This window comes from Cherax quadricarinatus, unplaced genomic scaffold (genome assembly GCF_038502225.1).
Source record: "Cherax quadricarinatus isolate ZL_2023a unplaced genomic scaffold, ASM3850222v1 Contig3448, whole genome shotgun sequence".
NCBI lineage: Eukaryota > Metazoa > Arthropoda > Malacostraca > Decapoda > Parastacidae > Cherax > Cherax quadricarinatus.
The window spans coordinates 1-26,601 of NW_027198474.1; the positions used below are offsets into that span (position 1 = coordinate 1).

The window sequence follows — 26,601 nt, forward strand, 5'->3', positions numbered from 1 at the left end:
AGATATTTGAATATCTGGTGTTGAATGGCCTCTTTTCTTAACTGTAACTTTATCATGGAGAGACAAATGTGAAAACTTAGCTGGTGATGTTCACTTACAGTCACAGAACTTACTTATTTTACATATTTAAATTTTTTGTAAAATAAAATAACCCCAAAAAAGTATGAATTAACCCTTTGAGGGTCCGTGCTGTAGATCTGATAAGCTGTGAGCAGTAAATTTGGGCCTAGATATGAGAGAATACATCTATGTGATATGTGTGCACCATATAAAACAAATCCTGGAGCACACAGTGCACAATGAGAGAAAAAACTGAGATAGTAATTTTCGATTAAAACAGCAACTTTGCAGTGTTTTTTCGTATGTTCTTTATGGCTGTATTTGCAATTTCTTGGTCTCATTTGATAGAATGGAAGGTATATTACAGAAATAGAGATGATTTTGATTGGTTTTAGTACTGAAAATGGCTTGAAACTGAGCTCAAAGTAGCAGAAATGTTAAATTTTTTCCTATGTTCAAGAGTAAACAAATGACCTCACACGTATAATACATGCCAGCTGGTGGGTCTAATATACATTCACAAATGTGGTGATATTATTTATACAATTATTACAATATTGCATGACAGTAAATCTTCAATTTTTTGGTTTGAATAAAAATTCATTATGTGAATTAAAAATCAAAATGGAATTCATTTGTAAAGCCTGAAAACTTAACTAATGAACAGAGGAAATGTTAGTTTAGTGCCAGGAATGCCTGCATTGTTTATTCTGGACCCTATCTTAAACTGCATTAAATTGGCCAAATTACCAATTTCTGATCACTTTATTTTGTAGTTGAAACAGTTGAGTTGGCGATTTCTTGTGCTCAGTCTATAAAATAGAAGTAATACTAGTGAAATAGGTAAGAATTTGGTTGATTGGAATAAAGTAATTGGCCTAAAATAGGAGTCAAAGTCGGCAAAATCACCAATGCGTGAATATTGCTGACACATCAAAATGTGCAAGAGCATAATTTTGTCAATTTTCCATCAAATTTCGTACACCTACCATCCGACTTACGACCGAGTTCGGTTCCGAGAATCCGGTCGTAAGTCGAAATGGTCGTAAGTCGAACTTTACTACTGAATATCAACAAAACATTTTTGTAATGACTTTATTTTATTGTTTTATTTTGGTATTTCATGTTTTACTTTACTTTTTATGTTGTTAGTACTGTATTTTATACTGTAAGGTTTAGGATAAACACTGTGTACAACACAAATAGCTGTTTATTTCCCAGAAATTTGGCATAAAAAACACTGTCGTAAGTCGAGTGGTCGTAAGTCGAGCAGGTCGTAAGTCGGATGGTAGGTGTACTTTTTGTTTTATTACCTTCAGAAAAAGATTCTCTACCATTTCATAAGAAAAAATAACAAAATTATTTTTTTGAAATTTCTTGGACACTGGTGCGCACTTTGAAATTTGGCCTTTCGACCCTGAAAGGGTTAAATAAAATATCTGGAAGCATGATAATCATCTAATTGTACACTTTATCACATGCAAGAATATAGTACACGGTTTTTAAGCACGAAACGTCGCTGATTCAGAAAGAAACGGTACACTGTGCTGACCCTATACAACAGGGTCGGCACTGCGTCAGCAACAGTGCTCTGTCTACAAAGAGTGCAGCATCTTATCTCAGATATGTGCGCATGCACACAACAGCTGAACACTGAGTCGCTGGAAGTGCGAAGCGCACAGTTCGTACAATGATTTTTGTAATTTTTTCACGTACAGTGGAACCCTGTTTTTCGCACTCTCCAGCTATCAGACAATTCGGTTTTAGAACCTTTTTTGTGCAGAATTTAGTTCCGGATACTGGACCTTGATCTGGAAATCATACATATTGGACGCGTGCGCCTGAGCATTAAATGTCTAGTTTTATGTTAATATGGACTTTTTCATTATTCCATCCATGAAATTTTCTTCAAAATTACATAAGAAACACGTTACATAGCATAGTATAAACATGCAATGTTTATATGCCATTGAAGGGTGGTGGTCGGTGCAGGGAAAACATTATGTTTTCTGTTTTTTTTCTGGTCGACCATTAGAGAAAAGTGTACGAATCTGCGTCTTGCTTTTGTTTATGATTCTCAGCATGAATTATTCATTACTTCTCCCTTTGTTTATGATGGCATCTAAAGGTAGTTGTTATAAACAATTAAACTCAGTGAACAAGGTATGTTAATGGTAATAATATGTCTGGGCCGCATTAAATATCATGTAGCTATGTAGGTAGGTGTATGTATGTATCCCAGGCTACCTACTGGCTACCTACCTGTACCGGCTACCTACATCTACCAGCTACTTAGCAAGTTTATTCAGGTATACATAAATACAGTTACATAGATTATACATAGCAGCATATGTGTAGATAACCTAGGCTAACCCAAAAAAAGTCAGACACAGTGACTTCCTACAAAAAAGTACTACTCACCTCTCGCCCTACATTAAGACTACAAATATTTTAAGGTAAGTAATGAATGTGGAAGAGTTGGTGGATAACCACAGGGAAGAGCTAACCATTAAACTAATCTTTGAAGAGCTGCAACACTATAATTGTATTTACAATATTTTTTATGGGAAATATTGATTCAGTTTTCGCACGTTTTGATTTTAGAACGACCTTCTGGAATGGATTAAGTTTGAAAACTAGGGTTCCACTGTACTAGGGGATGGCTACTGACATTAAGCTTAAGAAATATATATAAAAGTATAAAGAAAGAATTAAAGAAAAGAACTCATGATATTGGAATTAAAGAATTATTGGAATTAAAGAATTAAAGAAAAGACTCATGATATTGGATGTTATCGATAATATCAAGTGAAATTAGGGGGTGCTGCAGTTTCACAGTGCCTATAGATGAGCCACCACTGGTTAAATAGCATAATCCAGCAAAATTTTCAATAGTCAACAGACTCACAGGAGAGAACCAATGTACAGTTGTTTTGTGGAAGTGTTGTGTCCTTTGCTGAGATTGTCCATCAAATAATTTTGTATACAGGTACTCCTCACTTAATGACCGAATTCCATTCCTAAGAGTAGGTCAGTGGGTTAACCATCAATAGATATTGTTTTAATGTCACCTTTGCACCATTTATAATATTTATAGTATATTTTGAAATGTTGATACAGTAGTGTACTGCATACTGTAATAAACAGAATAGAGGAAATCAGCTGTAATATACATTAATTAGGTTCGCATACTAGTTGGAAAACTAGTCCTAAGTCCGAGCGATCATTAACAGGTAGGTCATTAAGTGAGGAGTACCTGTATTAGCATCTATTCATTTCATGTTTGAGAATGAGCAACGTCACCCAACGGGAATACTACTAACAGGAATACTAATGATACTGGAGGTGCAAAGAAGATAATTAAGTGTGAAACTAAGTGTGTTTCCAAGACAAGTGAATTATTATATGTAATAATTTTCCTGTCTTAGAAACACTCTTAGTTTCACACTTAATTTTCTTCTTGGCATCTCCAGCATCAATAGTATTCCTGTTGGGTGCCGTGGTTCATGTTGATGTGGTTCTCACCTAATGCAGGTTGTACATGCATTTCTGTGATAATAAGCTTCTGATACCACTGTAAGAAAAAGAAAAATAATTGTTTGTCTACTGATTAGTACAGATTAAGATTTGTTGAAAAAATAAGATGTTGATAAATACAGTTAAATAAGACAGAACAGTTATCAAATATGTGTAGAGTAAAACCTTCAGTTAACTGACCAGCATTTAACTGATTACTGACAGACCAAATCTGTGGTCGACAACACTTGGAAGCAACAAGTTTGTCAAATTTTAGAACTGTCTGTTATTCTTAAAGTTGGCAACATAAGTAAAATTTGGACTTAATTCCACTCAGTAAATTTATGTTTTGGGTTGAGCAGTCTTATTACATTATATCCAAATATTGTCTGTTACTCGGACAAAAAGACATTTGGCATGAACAATCACCTTCCCTGCATTAGTAAGTTATATTAAGGGCTGACCATAATGTTGATTTAAAAGAGTGCATGAGAGAGAGTAGAGCCTACAGGAGTGTGTACATGTAGTGTTTGATGGTCTGATATATGTCAAACAGTAGATGACCGCATATCACAAAGTTTAGTAAGACACACAAACAACAACTGAATACCTTTACTGTTGAAATGTTTCACCTATTTGGTAAGCTTCTTCAGTCAAATGTAGAGGAAAGATTGTAGGCAGTAAGAGCAGTAGCAAAGTGAAGATTATGTAATCAGTCAATCATTCTTGGAGATATAGTTTGAGATGGTGAGTCCCTCAGCCTGGAGAAGAGTTGATGTCCATGGTTTGGAGCAATATGAACCTGAAGCCTTCAAAAGGCTGAGGGACTGACTACCTCAAATTATTTATCTAAGGTTGACCAACTGATTACATCATTGTTACCTCTTCACTATTCCTGCTGCCTACAATTCTTTCTCTGTATTTGACTGAAGAAACCAACCACATAGGCAAAATAATTCAACATTAAAGATATTCAACTCTTGCACACGTCTTACTCATCAGCTTGTCAGTGTTTCATACTATTATAAACAACATTTAGTGTTTAAAGTGCCTCAGAAAATGAAGTTTAGTGTTGGAAGTGCCTCCGAACATAAAGTTTAGTGTTGGAAGTGCCTCCGAACATAAAGTTTAGTGTTGGAAGTGCCTCCGAACATAAAGTTTAGTGTTGGAAGTGCCTCCGAACATAAAGTTTAGTGTTGGAAGTGCCTCCGAACATAAAGTTTAGTGTTGGAAGTGCCTCCGAACATAAAGTTTAGTGTTTGAAGTGCCTCAGAACATAAAGTTTAATGTTTGAAGTGCCTCAGGTTTTTATTGTTAAGAAGGGTTATGTATAAAGAAATCTGTATCAAGAAATCAGATTATATTAGGTAATTAGGGGGGAGGGAAAGACACACACACACATAGACAGAGGGGGGAGTTGAGGGGCACACACAAAGGTAGAGAGGGGGATGGAGGGACACACACACACACACACACACAGGCAGAGAGGGGGAGGGAAGGACACACACACAGGCAGATGGGGGAGGGGAGGGGCACATACACTGGCGGAGAGGGGGGAGGGACACATATAAGCAGAGAGAGAAGAGGGACACATTGGCAGAAGGGGGAGGGAGGGAGGGAGGGTGGGAGACACACAGGCAGAGAGGGGGAGGGAGAGGCACACACACACACACACATGCCCAGGCAGAGAGGGGGTGAGGGAAGGACACAGATGCAGGAGGGGAGGAAGGGAGGGACACATACATAAGCAGAGAGGGGGGAGGAGAGAGAGGCACACACAGGCAGAGAGAGGAGGGACACCCACAGGCAGATGAGGGGGAGGGACACACACAGGCAGAGTGGGGTTGAGGGACACACACACAGGCAGAGTGGGGTTGAGGGACACACACACAGGAGGGACACACACAGGCAGAGTATTTATTTTTTAATAACAAACACTTTGCCAAATTTACATGGCACTTTCCCACTACCTTCCAGATCTATCAAAGTGGTATTCAAATGGCCAACATATGACTTGAAGTCATTTACATTTACTTTAAATGTCCTAAACCTATCCAACACATATTGAACTAAGGACACATTTTCATCCCACGTATAAACAACTACAATTATAACAGTCAGGTAACCTTTCATAAATATTTTTAAGACATCAATCTGCCTCACTTTGACAATTATACAATAATACATACCAGGTAATTTTCCACAGGTTTCCACTTCCTATTCTAGTTTCCACTTGCTGCCTCAGGTTTGCACTGCACTTGCCCTGTTTGATTTCAGGTTTGACTCACTGCTTGCACTTGGCTACCTCTTCTTGGGTATGGCTTCCCTTACTTCACAATCACATTCATCAACTGTAAGACAGAAACAAATGCCTTTAAAAAATCTAAGAAACAAATTATTTCTATAAGAGGTATTTAACATACTTAAAAACCTCTTCAAATCCACAATCTTTGTAGCAACTTTTTATCAAGAGAAAATGGATAATTTTCAATAAAAACTTTGGCAAAATTTCTTGCCACTACCTATGTCATGATCCAACAAAGTTATACTAAAATGACCAACAGATGACTTCTAGTCATTTTCATTTACTTGAAATGTCCTAAATCTCTCCAAAAGATATTCAAAATGGGACGCAGGTTCATCCCACGTATTACAAACTAAGTTCAGTTATAACAACCAGGTAAGCTTTAAAATCGTACGAGAGCCTCTTTGATAAATATTATAAAGACAGAAATCTACAATACTACATACTTGGTAACTTTACAGAGACCTACTTTACAAACCAAAAGGCACGGAAACAGAAACGTCTGCTGTGACCCTGGAAAAAGAAGGCATGATCATGGACTTTTCATATGATTTACAAGGCCCTGGCCAGAATTCCTTGTAAAATAAACTGTCTAGCCTTAGATAAAATCCTCTATGGTAAGGTCAGCATAAGAGAAGTTTGTGTTATGCAATGGGCTCAGAGCTGCATCTACAATTTAATGCAATGATGCCATAACACAGCATGTTTCAAGAGAACCATTATCTCCCAGACACCTACATACAGTGTAATCATTGGTTTTAACAAAACAGTTAAGCATTAAGGTCCATTATTCTAGAAGTTAGATGCTTCAATGGGACACATTTGTATGGCTTAAGGGGGGATTAGAATATACAAAAACATGCATACCATACAGTTCTTTCCTCTGGTTGACTATTGTTGGGGCAAGCGGCTTTCATGCGATCAGGTGAAGACTGTTTCAGCCATTTTGTTTTCTATTCATCATTGTTGGTTTTCAGGAAGGCTTTGTTTTCCAGTTCACAGGTCAATCAATGATCTATGATGATCTCTACCTCTACAATGTTCCTGGGAAGAAAAAAAAAAAGGTTAAGAGACTGCACACACAAGAAGCGGTTGGCCACAAGTCTAAACTCCCTTCATACCAGTTATGACCAAAATGGTCTTTGGAAAACACAAGGACCTCTGGTCTAACTGATACTAACCCTAGGAAATCCAGGTACAGAACCTCTGAAGAAGCCTTTTAGGTTCTATATAGTGTGGGTGTCATAAGAGTCCTTGTTGAACACTTCAATGACCGAAGGACAGACGCTCCATCTTGCCCCTTAACATAAACGTCTGCTGCTAACACAGAAAAGAAAGGGATGAGCATGGACTTTTCACTAGATTTACGAGGCTCTGTCCAAAATTCCTCGTAAAATAAACTGTCTAGCTTTGGATAAAATTTCTCCAAAGTACATGTATGGTCAACAGAGGAAAACATGCTTCTGTTCCTGCAATGGGCTCAGAACTGCATCTACAATTGAAAGCATTGATGAAAAAAAACAGCATCTTTCATGAGAATCAATATCCCCAAGACAGCTACATACACTTAAATAACCAGTGTAATCCTTGATTTTAACCAAATTGTTAAGCATCTGTTGCAGCCTGGTCCCTAAGCATCTTTCTGCAATATGGCTGCAGGTGGTTCTGTTTATTGCAACATGTACAGTAATTAGGTTAAAAAACTCCCAGCCCACAATGGGTGGGGCCCTTGACCCTGGGGAACTGGGCTCGTCCTACTTGTTCTCTGTAGTCCTGGACCTGTGATGGCTGACTTAAAACTTTTCTGGGCATGTACTGGAGAATTAGGCTTATTAAAACTATGGTGGTTATTAGGCTTGAAAATGTGGCTTAAACTTCAGAAATTTCTTAACCCTACTTAGTAGGTTCTGAGTGGTAAGTACTACCAAGTTTTTGGTTAGCTAAAAATCTATCACCCAGCTGTAAAGCATAATTAAAATCATCAAGATCCTTCTCCTCATGATATACCTTAAGGTTAGTAGGAACATTTCTCAAAAGATCCTCTAGCCAAATTAGGGAAAGTACACCCTCATAATTGTTTACCACACCTTTTGAGCGACACCACCTGTTAAGAAGAAACATCTTCTCTTGACTGTATTCCACTAAAGTCTGACCTGCCTGAAACTTTAGTCCTCTGAACTTCTGCCGGTACCTTTCTGGCAACATCTGATAAACAAGTAAAAGTGCCTCTTTCAGTTTATTATAATCACAAAAGTCCCATTCCTCTAGAGAACTAACTGCTTATAACCATTTACTAATGAAGTGAGTTCATACTAATGTTGCCCATTCCTTGTCTGTCCTATCTTAGGATTTGGCCATCCTTTGGAACAACAGTATAAACTAGTCTTGGTCTTTCTCTAGGAATCTGGGCACAAATTTTATGACTTTGTCCAAATTAAATGCCTCTACCATATTTATTGTGGCTTGTTGAGAAGCAAACTGCCTCTCCTTGTTACTTTCTTGAGCCCTAAATATTTATTGTGGCTTGTTGAGAAGCAAACTGCCTCTCCTTGTCTCTTTCTTGAGCCCTAAACATTTCTAACTGTTTCTGTTCCTGGAACTTTGTACGTTCAATCCCTAACTGCTCTTTTCTTCCCCACTTATGACTAATTTCAACCTTATAAATTCTGCTTCATTATTCATGTTACTAGCAGTGGGATGTGATTCATTACTAGCAGTGGGATGTGATTCATTACTAGCAGTGGGATGCAATTCATTACTGGCAGTGGAATTTGATTCAGGGTCTTCTACAATATCCCTGTCAGTACTACTCTCTCCAAAGATAACAGACATTTTGGATATCACTAGCACTTGCTATCTACAGCAGAAATTACAAATATAAAATAATAAACCACACAGCATAGCACATACACTAAATTAATATTTTGTTCACAAGGAATAACAAAAAAAGGCACAATACCGTGACTGGAACGATACACAAATAACCTGCACATAGAAGAGAGGAGCTTACGACGACGTTTTGGTCCGAAACATCGTTGTAAGCTCCTCTCTTCTATGTGCGGGTTATTTGTGCATTCACAAGGAATTATTATCACATAACTCCCTAAAAATAAACAGGATTGGACACAAAAACTTTGCAGAAAAATGGGACTACAGTGGACCCTCGCATACCGTTGGCATCACATAACGTTAAATCCGCATACCGATACATTTTATCGCTAAAATTTTGCCTCTCATACCGCTAAAAAACTCGCTCAATGCTATTCGTCCGAGACGCATCTAATGTGCGGCCTGAGCCAGCCTCACACATTCCGCCGGTGGCATTGTTTACAAGCCAGCCTCCATGGTAACATCTAAGCATACAATCGGAACATTTCGTATTATTACAGCGTTTTTGGTGATTTCATCTGCAAAATAAGTGACCATGGGCCCCAAGAAAGCTTCTAGTGCTAACCCTGTGGTGAAAAGGGTGAGAAAAACTATCATACCACAGTCAGCTGCTGCTGCACCACGGTCAGCTGTTGTTGGACCAGTCAGCTGTTGCTGGATCAGTCAGCTGCTGCTGCACCACGATCAGCTGTTGCTGGACCAGTCAGCTGTTGCTGGATCAGTCAGCTGCTGCTGCACCATGATCAGCTGTTGCTGGACCAGTCAGCTGTTGCTGGATCAGTCAGCTGCTGCTGCACCATGTTCAGCTGTTGCTGGACCAGTCAGCTGTTGCTGGATCAGTCAGCTGTTGCTGGAACAGTCAGCTGTTGCTGGATCAGTCAGCTGCTGCTGCACCACGGTCAGCTGCTGTTGCACCACCATCAGCTGTTTCTGAACACGACTCGTCCTGAACCTGTCCGTCCAACCTGAGCGCCTGCCTTGCCGTCATTGTTTACAAGCCAGGGTGGCCGGTTGCATGCATACATTCGATACATTTTGTATTATTCCATTATTTATAGTGTTTGTAACTACTAAATAAGCCACCATGGGCCCAAAGAAAGCTTCTAGTGCCAACCCTGTGGTAAAAAGGGTGATAAATACTATTGTAACACAGTCAGCTGCTGCTGCACTACGGTCAGCTGTTGCTGCACCACAGCTGCTGCTGCACCATGGTCAGCTGTTGCTGCACCACAGTCAGCTGTTGTTGTTGCTGCACCACCATCAGCTGTATTACTCGAAGATGTGGAGTGTGTGTTATTGGTGTGGCTTAACATGAAACAATTACCGAGAAACGATTAACCCCGGAGGGTTAGCCACCCAGGATAACCCAAGAAAGTCAGTGCATCGAGGACTGGGGTCCTTAATCTTGTCCCCCAGGATGCGACCCACAACAGTTGACTAACACCCAGGTGAACAGGAAAAAATACCTGGAACTAGTGCTCATATTGGTGAGGTTAGTGGGGAGGATGTGGAAGAGTTGGTGGAAGAGGACAATGAAGAACTAACCACTGATGAGCTGCTAGATCATCTTCAACAGTAAGAGGCCACACCTGAGGAAACTGCTCCGGAGGAGGGGATAGAGAAATTGAAGAAGTTGCCTACTTCAAAGATTAAGGAAATGTGTGCAATGTGGCCTAAAGTGCAAACCTTTTTTGATGAAAATCACCCTCGCACAGCTATTGCAAGCCGTACTGGTGACTTTTACACTGACAATGTTGTGAAACACTTTAGGAAAGTCATAAAGGAACAAGAGGTACAGGTCTCTATGGACAGATATGTTGTGCGACAGAGGTCCAGTGGCTCTCAAGCTGGTCCTAGTGGCATTAAAAGAAGAAGGGAAGTAACCCCGGAAAAGGACTTGACACCTCAAGTCCTAATGGAAGGGGATTTCCCTTCTAAACACTAAGACCATCCCATCAATCATCACCAGATCTTCAATAAAGGTAAGTTTTACCTGGAGTTTACCTGGAGAGAGTTTCGGGGGTCAACGCCCCCGCGGCCCGGTCTGTGACCAGGCCTCCTGGTGGATCAGCGCCTGATCAACCAGGCTGTTGCTGCTGGCTGCACGCAAACCAACGTACGAGCCACAGCCCGGCTGATCAGGAACTGACTTTAGGTGCTTGTCCAGTGCCAGCTTGAAGACTGCCAGGGGTCTGTTGGTAATCCCCCTTATGTGTGCTGGGAGGCAGTTGAACAGTCTCGGGCCCCTGACACTTATTGTATGGTCTCTTAACGTGCTAGTGACACCCCTGCTTTTCATTGGGGGGATGGTGCATCGTCTGCCAAGTCTTTTGCTTTCGTAGTGAGTGATTTTCGTGTGCAAGTTCGGTACTAGTCCCTCTAGGATTTTCCAGGTGTATATAATCATGTATCTCTCCCTCCTGCGTTCCAGGGAATACAGGTCATGTAACTGTGCATGTCTTCTTCAGTTTTTGTGTATTAAAATTAATATTTCATGTGGTAAATTTTTTTTTTTTCATACTTTTGGGTGTCTTGCACGGATTAATATGATTTCCATTATTTCTTATGGGGAAAATTAATTCGCATAACGATAATTTCGCATAACATTGAGCTCTCAGGAACGGATTAATAGCGCTATGCGAGGGTCCACTGTATTTAAATGTGCAATGGTAAATTATTCCCAGAAAATTACTGTTATTAATAACACGGGGCTGTGGTTTGTACATCAGCTTGTGTGTAGCCAGCAGGAACAGCCTGGATGATCAGACCCTGATCCACCATGAGGTCTGGTCTCCGACTGAGTCACAGGGGCATCGACCCCAAAAACCCTCTCCAGGTAAACTACAAGTAAACCCTAAAAAATCAGCAATATTGCACACAACACAGGCAAAAATCTTGGTTTATTGCACCAGGAAAGGTAAAGTATTCCCAGGAAATTACTGTTATTAATAACACCCAAAAAAATCAGGAAAATTGCATCCATTGCAGCTATCCATACTACTACCTGGAGACTTGGAGAAAGAGTTCCAGGGGTCAACGCCCCCATGGCCCAGTCTGTGACCAGGTCTCATCGTGGATCAGGGCCTGATCAACCAGGCTGCTACAGCTGGCTGCACGCAATCCAACATACGAATCACAGCCTGGCTGGTCAGGTACCGACTTTAGGTGCTTGTCCAGTGCCTGCTTGAAGACAGCCAGGGATCTATTGGTAATCCCCCTTATGTATGCTGGGAGGCAGTTGAACAGTCTTGGGCCCTGACACTTATTATGTTGTCTATTAAAGTGGTAGTGACACCCCTGCTTTTCATTGGGGGAATGTTGCATCGTGTGCCAAGTCTTTTGCTTTCATAGGAAGTGATTTTCGTGTGCAAGTTTGATACTAGTCCCTCTAGAATTTTCCAGGTGTATATAATCATGTATCCCACCTGCATTCCAGGGAGTACAGGTGTTTTATCTGAGTTATGCATGCCATGAAGGTTCTCTGTACATTTTCTAGGTCAGCAATTTCACCTGCCTTTAAGAGGTGCTGTTAGTGTGCAGCAATATTCCAGCCTAGATAGAACAAGTGACCTGAAGAGTGTCATGGGCTTGGCATCCCTAGTTTTGAAGGTTCTCATTCTCCATCCTGTCATTTTTCTAGCAGATGCGATTAATACAATGTTATGGTCCTTGAAAGTGAGATCCTCCGACTTGATCACTCCCACCTCATTCTGCTTATAACTGGTTTCCCTAAAACTCACAATATCACTACACTCATATTTCATTGCTTTCCCACAAAAACCCATACTGCTATTTTTTAATGTAAAACCCTAACAGCATTGGTCACTGACACCCCTGACCTAGATAAGTGAACCCCATCCCTGGCATACATATCATTTCTGCCTTGTATGGCACTTTCCCATATTATTATTATTTTGACTACTGCTTGATAATACAAGAAATCACAAAAGTACTTACTTGACATTTCACTATTTTTCCACTGTGGGTATTATGCATATTGTGATATCACATGTTTACTGTGACCTTATTGCACATTACTATTAACTGGTCTTTCACCTCATAAAAGACTTGCTGCTCTCAAAATTATAAGTTGTAAGCCAGACATAGATATACAATGTTATTATTATAATAACAAAGAATTATTGTATATTGTTGATAAATTAGACACATGTGCAACTCTTGGGTATCTTTATTGAGGAAACGTTTCGCCACACAGTGGCTTCATCAGTCCATACATAGGAGAAACTTGAAGAACAGGAGGAGAATGAGGTAATCAGTCCCTCAACCTTGAGTCGATGTGTTCAGTCCATCAATCTTGAGTAGAATACGGCAGATGAGCGGAGAAGCAGCTTATAAACCGTATGGCAGGAGAGGTGTAGCAGTCATAGGTAGTGTCACATTTGTTCAATGTGGAAGTAGGTTGTGCCCAAGAATTAGGCAAGCGAAGAATTCCTAAGTATTAAGATCCCAAGAAGTTGCAGTGTCTGACAGGTTTGTAGATGAATGGTTCAGAGAACCGACATGTTGATAAATTAGACACATGTGCAACTCTTGGGTATCTTTATTGAGGAAACGTTTCGCCACACAGTGGCTTCATCAGTCCATACATAGGAGAAACTTGAAGAACAGGAGGAGAATGAGGTAATCAGTCCCTCAACCTTGAGTCGATGTGTTCAGTCCATCAATCTTGAGTAGAATACGGCAGATGAGCGGAGAAGCAGCTTATAAACCGTATGGCAGGAGAGGTGTAGCAGTCATAGGTAGTGTCACATTTGTTGTTTGTAGATGAATGGTTCAGAGAACCGACATGTTGATAAATTAGACACATGTGCAACTCTTGGGTATCTTTATTGAGGAAACGTTTCGCCACACAGTGGCTTCATCAGTCCATACATAGGAGAAACTTGAAGAACAGGAGGAGAATGAGGTAATCAGTCCCTCAACCTTGAGTCGATGTGTTCAGTCCATCAATCTTGAGTAGAATACGGCAGATGAGCGGAGAAGCAGCTTATAAACCGTATGGCAGGAGAGGTGTAGCAGTCATAGGTAGTGTCACATTTGTTCAATGTGGAAGTAGGTTGTGCCCAAGAATTAGGCAAGCGAAGAATTCCTAAGTATTAAGATCCCAAGAAGTTGCAGTGTCTGACAGGTTTGTAGATGAATGGTTCAGAGAACCGACATGTTGATAAATTAGACACATGTGCAACTCTTGGGTATCTTTATTGAGGAAACGTTTCGCCACACAGTGGCTTCATCAGTCCATACATAGGAGAAACTTGAAGAACAGGAGGAGAATGACCTTGGTAATGTCCCTCAACCTTGAGTCAGAGGATAGCAGTCATAGGTGTTCAGTCCATCAAGTTTCTCTTGGGAAGCCACTGTGTGGCGAAACGTTTCCTCAATACCCAAGAGTTGCACATGGAATTTATCAACATGTCGGTTCAACAATTCATCTACAAACCTGTCAGACACTGCAACTTCTTGGGATCTTAATACTTAGGAATTCTTCGCTTGCCTAATTCTTGGGCACAACCTACTTCCACATTGAACAAATGTGACACTACCTATGACTGCTACACCTCTCCTGCCATACGGTTTATAAGCTGCTTCTCCGCTCATCTGCCGTATTCTACTCAAGATTGATGGACTGAACACATCGACTCAAGGTTGAGGGACTGATTACCTCATTCTCCTCCTGTTCTTCAAGTTTCTCCTATGTATGGACTGATGAAGCCACTGTGTGGCGAAACGTTTCCTCAATAAAGATACCCAAGAGTTGCACATGTGTCTAATTTATCAACATGTCGGTTCTCTGAACCATTCATCTACAAACCTGTCAGACACTGCAACTTCTTGGGATCTTAATACTTAGGAATTCTTCGCTTGCCTAATTCTTGGGCACAACCTACTTCCACATTGAACAAATGTGACACTACCTATGACTGCTACACCTCTCCTGCCATACGGTTTATAAGCTGCTTCTCCGCTCATCTGCCGTATTCTACTCAAGATTGATGGACTGAACACATCGACTCAAGGTTGAGGGACTGATTACCTCATTCTCCTCCTGTTCTTCAAGTTTCTCCTATGTATGGACTGATGAAGCCACTGTGTGGCGAAACGTTTCCTCAATAAAGATACCCAAGAGTTGCACATGTGTCTAATTTATCAACATGTCGGTTCTCTGAACCATTCATCTACAAACCTGTCAGACACTGCAACTTCTTGGGATCTTAATACTTAGGAATTCTTCGCTTGCCTAATTCTTGGGCACAACCTACTTCCACATTGAACAAATGTGACACTACCTATGACTGCTACACCTCTCCTGCCATACGGTTTATAAGCTGCTTCTCCGCTCATCTGCCGTATTCTACTCAAGATTGATGGACTGAACACATCGACTCAAGGTTGAGGGACTGATTACCTCATTCTCCTCCTGTTCTTCAAGTTTCTCCTATGTATGGACTGATGAAGCCACTGTGTGGCGAAACGTTTCCTCAATAAAGATACCCAAGAGTTGCACATGTGTCTAATTTATCAACATGTCGGTTCTCTGAACCATTCATCTACAAAGTAATGGACAATGCACCTGCTCATCCTCCAAACTTGGATGACCTAATTTTCGAGGAGTTTGGGTTCATCACAGTAAAGTTCTTGCCCCCGAATACCACTCCTCTCCTCCAGCCCATGGATCAGCAGGTCATTGCAAACTTTAACACTTTCAGGGTCCGTCCCATAGATCTACGGCTTTACGTTCAGGGTCCAAACCGTAGATCTACGCCATGAGCTCAGCTCACTCTGATAAACTGTGAGTGGTACATTTGGGCCTAGATATGAGAGAATACATCTATGTGGTATGTGTGCACCACATAAAACAGATCCTGCAGCACACTGTGTATAATGAGAGAAAAAAACTGAAATCATGATTTTTCGATTAAAACAGCAACTTTGCAGTGTTTTTTCGTATGTTTTTTATAGTTGTATTTGCGATTTCTTGGTCTCATTTGATAGAATGGAAGACATATTACAGAAATAGAGATGATTTTGATTGGTTTTAGCACTGGAAATGGCTTGAAACTGAGCTCAAAGTAGCAGAAATGTTAAATTTTTGCCGATATTCAAGAGTAAACAAACGACCTCACACGTCTAATACACGTCAGCTGGTGGGTCTAATATACATTCACAAATATGGTGATGATATTTATACAATTATTACAGTATTGCATAACAGTAAATCTTCTATTTTTTGGTGTGAATAAAAATTCATTATGTGAATAAAAAATCAAAATGGAATTTATTTGTAAAGCCTCAAAACATAACTAATGAACAGAGGAAATGTTAGTTTAGTGCCAGGAATGCCTACATTGTTTATTCTGGACCCTATTTTGAAATTGGAATATTTTGAACTTTGTGTTAAATTGGCCAAATTAACAATTTCCGATCACTTTATTTTGTAGTTGAAACAGTTGACTTGGCGATTTCTTGTGCTCAATCGATAGAATAGAAGTAATACTAGTGAAATAGCTAAGAATTTGGTTGATTGGAATAATGTAATTGGCCTAAAATGGGAGTCAAAGTCGGCAAAATCGCCGATTCGTAAATATCGCTGACACATCAAAATTCGCGAGAGCATAATTTCGTCAATTTTCCACCAAATTTCGTACTTTTTGTTTTATTACCTTCACAAAAAGATTCTCTACGATTTCATAAGAAAAAATAACAAATTTTTTTTTTGAAAATTCTTGGACACTGGTGAGTGACCACTTCAGATTTGGGCCTTGGACCCTGAAAGGGTTTAAAAACTCTACACCAAAGCAATGTTTCACAGGTGCTTGACTGTGACCGCAGACACTCACTTGACCCCTAAGGGAATTTTGGAGAGAACACTTCAGCATCCTCCATTACATAACCCTTATAGGTATGGCTTGGGAGGGAGTGACTACCAGGACTTTGAACTCTGCTTGGAGAAAATTGTGGCCAGATTGTGTCGACAAGAGGGATTTTGAAGGGTTTGGGACTGACCCTGATGAGCCTATATCTGTTGTTAAATCAATTGTGGCTCTGGGGAGTTCCATGGGGTTGGATGTGAGTTTGGAGGATGTGGAAGAGTTGGTGGAAGACCACAACGAAGAGCTCACCACTGAGGAGCTGCAAGAGGTTCAGCAGGAACAGCAACAGATCGCAGCTCAGAATCTTGCTGCAGATGAGGAGGAAGAGAGATGGAAGAAGGTTCCTTCTTCAGAAATTAAAGAGATTTTTGCTATGTGGGGAAAGCTGGAAAGCTTTATGGAGAAACATCACCCTGACAAGGTTGTTGCAAGCCATGTTGGCAACATGTACAGTGACAAAGTCTTGGGCCATTTTAGGGAAGTGTTAAAGAGACGCCAGAAACAGAGCTCTCTCCACAGTTATTTTGCGAGACAGGACTCCAGTGACTCTCAAGGTGGTCCTAGTGGCATTAAGAAACAGAGAAGAGAAGCAACCCCAGAAAAGCAATTGGTACCTGAGGTGTTGCTGGAAGGGGATTCCCCTTCCAAACTGTAAACAATCCAATCTCTCTCCTCCTCCAGTCTCCCATACACTAAGAAGAATCTCCAATAAAGGTAAGTGTTATGCTGTTAATGTTTCATTCATCATTTCCCATTGTATTATTTATGTACTACATCTATATTTCATGTAAAAAATTTTTTGTTTTAATACTTCTGGGTGTCAGGAATGGATTAATTGTATTTACATTATTTCTTATGGGGAAAATTGATTCGCAAATCGTAGATTTCGATAATAGTAGCAACTCCAGGAACGGACTGATTACGAAAAACGAGGGACCACTGGATTTGATAAATGCTTACATTTTCACTACTACTGCTTCTGGCATGCCGACAGGCATTTAACGCAGAACTGGACTGCTCTATTTCCGCCTTATGCATACTAAACAATAAATTTTAAGAAATCAATGTTACTAATTGAGATCCATGAAAAAAATTGACTAACATAACAAATCATTTCTTTTCAAAGTCATAACATATTTGTGATGAATGTGTGGTTAATGTTATTACGCTGTAGCACCATATAGTACTGGCAGGCCCCACTTCACAGCACTGTGCTTTACGACATTTCACCAATGCAGCAGTTTTCAATTACAGTGGAACCTCGGCTTACGAACTTAATCAGTTCTGTGACCTCGTTCGTATCTGGATTATTCCATTGTATTAAAAGAGGATAACATCAAAGCTGCTTTCATAGAAAACCTGGAAGCTTTCTACAACAGATGGGAACATAAAAAGTCTGGGCTGAATGGTACTGCCCTTGATACTGGCCATGTAGTCAGAAACTGTAAGGCTGGAGGTGATGTCCTGGTAGTCAGTAAATGTGGGGCTGATAGTGCTGTCCTGGGAGACAGTAATGGTGAAGCTGGAGGTGCTGTCCTGGGAGACAGTAATGGTGAAGCTGGAGATTTTGTCCAGGTAGTCGGGAATTATACGCAGGAAGGAATACATATAAATGACCTCATAGGGGACAGGAGCCATAGTAGGGAAACAAGTGTAGTCAAAGATAAGATAAAACCAATATTGCAAACTAGAAATATCACAGGAAATAGCAAACAAGAGGACTCCACTAGCAATAGTGAGGATATATTACCAAAAACAACTGGTGGGAGCTCCATTGTTGGTGCTAGGGAGGATAGGAATAAGACAGGGAAACATGCACCAACAGGGAATACAGTCACAGAAACCCAAGGCAAACGGAAACCAAGCCTGTGCACATATTATGCGCTTGGTATCTGCAGGCATGGGAAATCTGGAAAAACAGACGGGACGTGCAACTATGACCACCCTAGAAAATGCCATGCCCATATGACAACAGGAAAATGCAAACTCCCTTCCTGTAAGCTTTTTCACCCTGAACTGTGTACCTCTTCAGTACAGGAAAGACTGTGCTATAACTTAAATTGCCAGGCACACCATCTAAAGGGGACAAAAAGATACAAAACATCCAGGCCATGGGAAAACCTGGGTAGCCACAGCCACTCAAGAGGGAGAGGTTTTTTAGTGCCAGGAAGGAAAAAAAACTAGCAGGAAATGGCAGAAATCGTACACCAAATCCAGTCATTCCTGGAGTGGAACCACAGTCGATGGCCTCCACTCCAAACCAACAGATACAGATACTAATGCCGGAAAAAAAATCCCCCCCCAGTACCAACAATACCACCAGTCCAATGACATTCTTCTTTGCAAATATACAGGGTCTAAAGCCAGCAACAAACAACAAAATACCTTTCATCCGTGGACTGCTTGCAGAGGCAAAGGCAATGTTCGCGGCTTTCACTGAGACCCACATAAAGGATCACTTGGACAACGAAATATGGATCCCAGGTTACAACCTATACAGATGTGACAGAGTGAACAGGCAAAAGGGGGGGGTTGGCCTGTACATTGCAGAGTCACTTGTTTGCACAGAACTGCTTAATGCCTCAAATGATGTAGTGGAAGTTTTAGCAGTAAAAGTCGAGAACCAAAACCTAGTCATTGTGGTAGTCTACAAGCCTCCAGATGCAACATCCCAGCAATTCCAGGAACAGCTGTTAAAAATTGACCACTGTCTGGAAAATCTTCCAGCTCCTGCACCCAACATCTTGCTCCTGGGGGATTTCAACTTAAGGCACCTAAAATGGAGGAATATAGCAAATAATATTGTTGCAGTAATAACACCAGGAGGCAGCTCTGATGAAAACTCAGACTCATACGAGCTTTTAAATCTCTGCACAAAATTCAATTTAAACCAGCAAATAATAGAGCCTACTAGACTGGAGAATACACTAGACCTCATCTTCACTAACAATGATGATCTGATAAGAAATGTCACCATATCAAAAACAATATACTCAGATCACAACATAATTGAGGTTCAGACATGTATGCGTGGAGCCCCAGACCGACATAATGAGACTAGTCACGAGGGAGCATTCACCAAATTCAACTTCAATAACAAAAACATAAAGTGGGACCAAGTAAACCAAGTCCTAACCGATATAAGCTGGGAAGATATACTAAGCAACACAGACCCCAACTTATGCCTAGAACAGATTAACTTGGTGGCACTCGATGTATGCACAAGGCTTATTCCTCTAAGAAAAAGGAGGAGTAGATGTAACAAGGCTTAGAAAGAGACAGGCGCTCCCTTTACAGGCGACGGAAAAGAATAACAGAGCGGCTAAAAGAGGTCAATATATCTGAAATGCGTAGGGAGACACTGGTCAGAGAAATAGCAAGCATCGAACTTAAGCTAAAGGAATCTTATAGGAGTCAGGAATCGTGGGAAGAACTAAAAGCCATAAATGAAATCGAAAGAAACCCAAAGTATTTCTTCTCCTATGCCAAATCAAAGTCGAGAAAAACGTCCAGTATTGGGCCCCTACTTAAACAAGATGGGTCCTACACAGATGACAGCAAGGAAATGAGTGAGCTACTCAAGTCCCAATATGACTCAGTTTTTAGCAAGCCGCTAACCAGACTGAGAGTCGAAGATCAAAATGAATTTTTTATGAGAGAGCCACAAAATTTGATTAACACAAGCCTATCCGATGTTATCCTGACGCCAAATGACTTCGAACAGGCGATAAATGACATGCCCATGCACTCTGCCCCAGGGCCAGACTCATGGAACTCCGTGTTCATCAAGAACTGCAAGAAGCCCCTATCACGAGCCTTTTCCATCCTATGGAGAGGGAGCATGGACACGGGGGTCGTCCCACAGTTACTAAAAACAACAGACATAGCCCCACTCCACAAAGGGGGCAGTAAAGCAACAGCAAAGAACTACAGACCAATAGCACTAACATCCCATATCATAAAAATCTTTGAAAGGGTCCTAAGAAGCAAGATCACCACCCATCTAGAAACCCATCAGTTACACAACCCAGGGCAACATGGGTTTAGAACAGGTCGGTCCTGTCTGTCTCAACTATTGGATCACTACGACAAGGTCCTAAATGCACTAGAAGACAAAAAGAATGCAGATGTAATATATACAGACTTTGCAAAAGCCTTCGACAAGTGTGACCATGGCGTAATAGCGCACAAAATGCGTGCTAAAGGAATAACAGGAAAAGTCGGTCGATGGATCTATAATTTCCTCACTAACAGAACACAGAGAGTAGTCGTCAACAGAGTAAAGTCCGAGGCAGCTACGGTGAAAAGCTCTGTTCCACAAGGCACAGTACTCGCTCCCATCTTGTTCCTCATCCTCATATCCGACATAGACAAGGATGTCAGCCACAGCACCGTGTCTTCCTTTGCAGATGACACCTGAATCTGCATGACAGTGTCTTCCATTGCAGACACTGCAAGGCTCCAGGCAGACATCAACCAAATCTTTCAGTGGGCTGCAGAAAACAATATGAAGTTCAATGATGAGAAATTTCAATTACTCAGATATGGTAAACACGAGGAAATTAAATCTTCATCAGAGTACAAAACAAATTCTGGCCACAAAATAGAGCGAAACACCAACGTCAAAGACCTGGGAGTGATCATGTCGGAGGATCTCACCTTCAATCGCATCTGCTAGAAAAATGACAGGATGGATAATGAGAACCTTCAAAACTAGGGAGGCCAAGCCCATGATGACACTCTTCAGGTCACTTGTTCTATCTAGGCTGGAATATTGCTGCACACTAACAGCACAGTGGCTCCCTAGTATATAGATGATAAAGGCTAAAGTGTCATTTGAAAACAGGTGAATTTGTAAATGAAGTGATAAGCCTATAGAGGCAGGTGCCAGAAGTCGCCAGAATCTTACCACAGTGGTCAGCTGTTTTAATAATCTTCCTGGCCTGCTAGTGTACTCGCATATAATCTAGTGATACCAGTGAATAGCAGAATACAGTGCTGTAGTAGCAACTAACCAGTATTATAATGGTACTTAGTGGAGTGGAGTGACTTTCATTAGTTTCTTTTTTCTTGAAATACCAGATGTATACTGTAAATTTCATATAACCTGTAGTTACCAGAGGTCGCAATATACACAACGAGAACCAATTATTACTACAGAAAAAGCGTCCTTCCTCCAAAATTTCCACCAGTCAACTATAGTGATAATATAGCATTTATTGTGGTGGAGACGAAAAAAACTAGAAAAGCTAGATACAGCGATTGATAAACAAGGGTTGAGGCTCGACCGTTCGTCATTGTAGGAGCTGCCAGAAATCACCGGCTTCTTCAACACGCAAGTTATACTTTTGTATCAATCAAATCACATATTACTCGGGTAGATAATTTCCAGTAGATCCTTCATGTGTTAGCCCAAATCACCGACCAGTATGTTTTAAATAAGTGACCCACTGATCAGATCAGATCGACTGGTCCGAACCCTCGACTGGTCCGAACCCTTGACTGGTCCGAACCCTTTCAAGGCAGGTGAAATTGCTGACCTAGAAAATGTACAGAGAACCTTCACGGCACGCATAACGGAGATAAAACACCTCAATTACTGGGAGCGCTTGATGTTCCTAAACCTGTATTCCCTGGAACGCAGGCGGGAGAGATACATGATTATATACACCTGGAAAATCCTAGAGGGACTAGTACCGAACTTGCACACGAAAATCACTCACTACGAAAGCAAAATACTTGGCAGACGATGCAACATCCCCCCAATGAAAAGCAGGGGTGTCACTAGCACGTTAAGAGACCATACAATAAGTGTCAGGGGCCCGAGACTGTTCAACTGCCTCCCAGCATACATAAGGGGGATTACCAACAGACCCCTGGCAGTCAAGCTGGCACTGGACAAGCACCTAAAGTCGGTTCCTGACCAGCCGGGCTGTGGCTCGTACGTTGGTTTGCGTGCAGCCAGCAGCAACAGCCTGGTTGATCAGGCTCTGATCCGCCAGTTGGCCTGGTCACAGACCGGGTCGCGGGGGCGTTGACCCCCGGAACTCTCTCCAGGTAAACTCCAGGCACCTTTCAAGGCAGGTGAAATTGCTGACCTAGAAAATGTACAGAGAACCTTCACGGCGCGCATAACGGAGATAAAACACCTCAATTACTGGGAGCGCTTGAGGTTCCTAAACCTGTATTCCCTGGAACGCAGGCGGGAGAGATACATGATTATTTACACCTGGAAAATCCTAGAGGGACTAGTACCGAACTTGCACACGAAAATCACTCACTACGAAAGCAAAAGACTTGGCAGACGATGCAACATCCCCCCAATGAAAAGCAGGGGTGTCACTAGCACGTTAAGAGACCATACAATAAGTGTCAGGGGCCCGAGACTGTTCAACTGCCTCCCAGCATACATAAGGGGGATTACCAACAGACCCCTGGCAGTCTTCAAGCTGGCACTGGACAAGCACCTAAAGTCGGTTCCTGACCAGCCGGGCTGTGGCTCGTACGTTGGTTTGTGTGCAGCCAGCAGCAAGAGCCTAGTTGATCAGGCTCTGATCCACCAGGAGGCCTGGTCACAGACCGGGCCGCGGGGGCATTGACCCCCGGAACTCTCTCCAGGTAAACTCCAGGTATGCCAAGTCAATTTTCCTCATTTAACCCTTTGAGGGTCGACAGGCCCTCTCCGAGACTTGTTCTCAGGGTCGGCCAAATTTAAAAAAAAATTATTTTTTTCTTATGAAAAGATAAGAGAATCTTTTCCCGATCATAATGACACCAAAAGTATGAAATTTGATGGAAAACTTACGGAATTATGCTCTCGCGAAGTTAGCGGTCTCGACGATGTTTACGCATCGGCGATTTTGCCTATTTGGAGCCCTATTTTCGGCCAATTCCAGTGTACTAGTTGACAAAAATCATAACTATTTCTCTAGAACTCCATTTTATCTATTGAATGAGTACAAGAAACCACCCATTTACTGATTTCAACTATCCAATACAGTGGTCAGAATTTAGCAATTTTGCCAATTTCACACAAATTTCAAAAGATGCCAATTTCCAAATAGGGTCCAGAATAAACAATACATTCCTGGCACTAAAATAACATTTCCTCTGTTCGTTAGTCACATCCCCAGGCCTTTCTTATATTTCTTTGGCTTTCCACTTTCAATTTTTATTCATACAAAAAATAGAAGATTTACTGTTATGCAGACTGCTGCATTAGTGTAGAAATGGTATAAATAATATCAGCGTACTTGTGAAAGAATATTAGACTCACCAGTTGACGTGTATTGGACGCTTGGCATGATTTGTTTACTTTTGAACTTTGGTAAAAATCGAACATTTCTGCTACTTTGAGCTCAATTTCAAGGTACTTTTCATTGTAAAACCAGTCAAAATCATCTCAATTTCTGTAATATGTCTTCCATTCTATAAAATGAGACCAAGAAAACTAGAATACAAAAATAAATTATTTTTTTTTTATTAACACACTGGCCGATTCCCACCAAGGCAGGGTGGCCCAAAAAAGAAAAACTTTCACCATCATTCACTCCATCACTGTCTTGCCAGAAGGGTGCTTTACATTACAGTTTTTGAACTGCAACATTAACACCCTTCCTTCAGAGTGCAGGCACTGTACTTCCCATCTCCAGGACTCAAGTCCGGCCTGCCGGTTTCCCTGAATCCCTTCATAAATGTTACTTTGCTCACACTCCAACAGCACGTCAAGTATTAAAAGCCATTTGTCTCCATTCACTATCAAACACGCTCACGCATGCCTGCTGGAAGTCCAAGCCCCTCGCACACAAAACCTCCTTTACCCCCTCCCTCCAACCTTTCCTAGGCCGACCCCTACCCCATCTTCCTTCTACTACAGACTGATACACTCTTGAAGTCATTCTGTTTCGCTCCATTCTCTCTACATGTACAAACCACCTCAACAACCCTTCCTCAGCCCTCTGGACAACAGTTTTGGTAATCCCGCACCTCCTCCTAACTTCCAAACTACGAATTCTCTGCATTATATTCACACCACACATTGCCCTCAGACATGACATCTCTACTGCCTCCAGCCTTCTCCTCACTGCAACATTCATCACCCATGCTTCACACCCATATAAGAGCGTTGGTAAAACTATACTCTCATACATTCCCCTCTTTGCCTCCAAGGACAAAGTTCTTTGTCTCCACAGACTCCAAAGTGCACCGCTCACCCTTTTCCCCTCATCAATTCTATGATTCACCTCATCTTTCATAGACCCATCCGCTGACATGTCCACTCCCAAATAACTTAATACATTCACCTCCTCCATACTCTCTCCCTCCAATCTGATATCCAATCTTTCATCACCTAATCTTTTTATCCTCATAACCTTACTCTTTCCTGTATTCACTTTTAATTTTCTTCTTTTGCATACCCTACCAAATTCATCCACCAACCTCTGCAACTTCTCTTCAGAATCTCCCAAGAGCACAGTGTCATCAGCAAAGAGCAACTGTGACAACTCCCACTTTATGTGTGATTCTTTATCTTTTAACTCCACGCCTCTTGCCAAGACCCTCGCATTTGCTTCTCTTACAACCCCATCTATAAATATATTAAACAACCACGGTGACATCACACATCCCTGTCTAAGGCCTACTTTTACTGGGAAATAATCTCCCTCTTTCCTACATACTCTAACTTGAGCCTCACTATCCTCGTAAAAACTCTTCACTGCTTTCAGCAACCTACCTCCTACACCATACACCTGCAACATCTGCCACATTGCCCCCCTATCCACCCTGTCATACGCCTTTTCCAAATCCATAAATGCCACAAAAACCTCTTTAGCCTTATCTAAATACTGTTCACTTAAATGTTTCACTGTAAACACCTGGTCCACACACCCCTACCTTTCCTAAAGCCTCCTTGTTCATCTGCTATCCTATTCTCTGTCTTACTCTTAATTCTTTCAATAATAACTCTACCATACACTTTACCAGGTATACTCAACAAACTTATCCCCCTATAATTTTTGCACTCTCTTTTGTCCCCTTTGCCTTTATACAAAGGAACTATGCATGCTCTCTGCCAATCCCTAGGTACCTTACCCTCTTCCATACATTTATTAAATAATTGCACCAACCACTCCAAAACTATATCCCCACCTGCTTTTAACATTTCTATCTTTATCCCATCAATCCCGGCTGCCTTACCCCCTTTCATTTTACCTACTGCCTCACGACAATAAATACCATACGAAAATACAGTGCAAAGTCGCTGTTTTATTCCAAAAACACGGTCAAAGTTTTTTTTCTTCTCATTATGCACTGTGTGCTGCAGGATTTTTTTATAATGCGCACAGTGACCACATAGACCCATTCTTTTATATGTATGCCTAATAGCTTTCTCCCACTAGATTTGAGGGCGCTAGAATTTATGCGTACTAGTACGTCAAAAACCCTGGGTTGTAAGCCGTGCTAGTACGGGCAAAACCCTCAAAGGGTTAAATTAATTGAAAAGCCATTAATCTGTTCCAGCGGAATTCCAGCTCTCAGAGGCAGGAAAAATACACTTGAATATAATGCTAATATCAAGTCTACAGCTTATTTATCTATCACACTTGATCTAATATAATAAACAATATAAATAACATAGGAACTTGGTATGTACTCTAGCATTATGTGACAAAGTGGAGGCAGCCATAACTGCTCCCGCATTGTTGTGGTATTCACTGCCATCTAGTGACGGCCTTTCGAAGCTGTTTATTATTATAATTATTATTATAGTACATTATTATATTATTATTATATGTATTATTATTGCATTACATTATAATTACATTATTATTATAATGGGGAAGTGCTTGTGAGGGGAAAGGTATTCAGGCTTAATTTAGGGAATTGGAACACACATCCAAATCCCTAGATCAAGAGCCCCTCACCACGTACGTATGT

General features: G+C 41.1%; 1 long non-coding RNA gene across 1 annotated transcript; it reads right to left on the reverse strand.

Annotated features, from left to right (window-relative positions):
* Window positions 1-5,874: 5,874 nt before the first annotated feature.
* LOC138852024 (uncharacterized) lies at window positions 5,875-8,826 on the reverse strand. Its single transcript, XR_011391536.1, has 3 exons — window positions 7,063-8,826; window positions 6,749-6,925; window positions 5,875-5,927 (listed from the first exon to the last, which is right to left on the reverse strand). It is a non-coding gene; the product is annotated as an uncharacterized lncRNA (long non-coding RNA).
* Between the last annotated feature and the right edge of the window lie 17,775 nt (window positions 8,827-26,601).